This window comes from Sesamum indicum, linkage group LG15 (assembly GCF_000512975.1).
Source record: "Sesamum indicum cultivar Zhongzhi No. 13 linkage group LG15, S_indicum_v1.0, whole genome shotgun sequence".
Taxonomy (NCBI): Eukaryota; Viridiplantae; Streptophyta; class Magnoliopsida; order Lamiales; family Pedaliaceae; genus Sesamum; species Sesamum indicum.
In genome coordinates this window covers 3947074-3949106 of record NC_026159.1, presented here as the reverse complement: position 1 = coordinate 3949106, position 2033 = coordinate 3947074, and positions in this window count along the sequence as shown.

Here is a 2033-nt window from a genome sequence, read left to right as displayed (position 1 = left end):
ACATATTATTTTTTTGACCAAACTACCCTCATAAGGATAAAGATGTGCCTCCTCACATGGTTTAGCTTATGAAGATGTATAAGAATGATTTGGTCAGAAAATAATTTATTTGATTTGCAATAAGTTAGTAATAAGTCAATTAAGGGTAAATATAAATTTTTATTCAATTTTGTTACTAATATAATTAAATTCAGTCAATTTTGATTAATAAATAAATTTATTTATTTAATAAAAAACAGGCCTAAAACTATTAAATATAATTTCTCAAATTATAAAAAAAAAAGATGTATAATTATATTAAATTTTAAAAGACTAGCATTTAATTATCCATTTAAGAAATAAGTAAATAAAGTAGACCCCAATGACTATTGTGCAGTAGACCTCATCATCTCGTACCACATACTAAGTGGGATACTTTTCTCGCATTATTGGGTGAGTGCAGTGGATCTACCCTTTTATTAGACACCCACCTTCACTTTTTTTTTTTTTTTTGTAATATAAAACATCCACCTTCACTTTCACTTCATGTCTTAACAATCTTACACATTTACCAAAAATTGACAAATTCCCAGTTGTTACAGCCATCTGGTCGGTGAAGTCTTACCCCCCGTCCTGCCCCCTTTTTACGGCTGCTCAAAGATTCTTCGGAACTCACCCGCCGGCCCCACACTCTTAAAATATTTTCCATCTCAATTAAATTATATTTACATAATTTAATTTATGATTTATTTATTTAAATTATTTTTATTTTTTCTAATAGTAAAAGTTATTTTTAATAATTATAAAATAAGAATAATTTATATAATGATGTTGCCGTTTTTCATGAATGTATGTGGAATTGGGCAAATTTGTTGATATTAAAAGTAGGCAGTGGATGGGCTTATGGCTTTTTATAATATATGCTTTGTCTTGTTCTAATTATCACATCTGATATTTAATTAGCGGTGTGTTATAATTGTGACTCTTTTTGAGATTATAAAACTAATTTTTCTTGTAAGCTTTTTATATTTAAATAATTACGTAGATGCCCACTTTTTTGGACTTGTAAGCAGCAGCATTTGTTTGAACAATATAAAGTTGTATATTGACAATTCTTGAAAAAAAAAAATAAAAATTATGAATTTTAAGTGTACGAATTCGATTTGGTTATTTCTTTTTAACAAAAAAACTACTTAACGGACAATTATTCAAGTTCTGTGTATTAATTTTTATATTAATGTCTGTTTGTTATATTTATATTTATTCGAATTTATATAATGTCTCGATATATTAAAAAATATTTGAATGTATAAAAAAATACAATTTATCATTTAAAAGAATAGCAGGATTTATTAGTGGGTGGAAGATTCAACGAAAAATAAAAAAAATAGAACAGAAAACAGAGGAAATAGAAGTAGCACAGTGACTGAAATTAATGAACTATTTTAAGAGGCCCCCACTCCTTGCATTTGCATGTGCCAAGACAACTAGCTTTTGTCTACTTTCGTCCTTTTAATACACTCAATTATATTACACCCAATCCTTTCAAATTTTTTTATATAAGGAATAAATCTGTCTCCCGCTCTCCCCCTCTTAAAATAATAAATTAATCAACAGTTATTATTAAAATAAATTAATATTTTTATATTTATAATATTTAAAATTATAATTTTATTTTATAAAAGCCTCGACTTCACCAACTAAATTAGATATCATATAATTTTTTTGTAAATTCACCCGAAGAATAAGAACTCATTTGTTTTTTTTTTTTTTTTTAAAAAAAGAGTTATTTTAAACACTAGAAGAAATTTACTATGACTACAATTTTATTGGTTATGAATTAAAATTGTAGTAAATAATTATTATTAATCATGATTAGATAAAATTGATTAAAAAATTTAGAATATCTATCATGAAAACTATCTTTACCAAGGGTATGAACTATAATAAATATTTTAACCATACTCGTAAAAACTATGGATAGTAACCATTGCATGATCATTATCAATGACTATTTACTAAAGTTATTTATTTTTAATCATAACGATCAATTA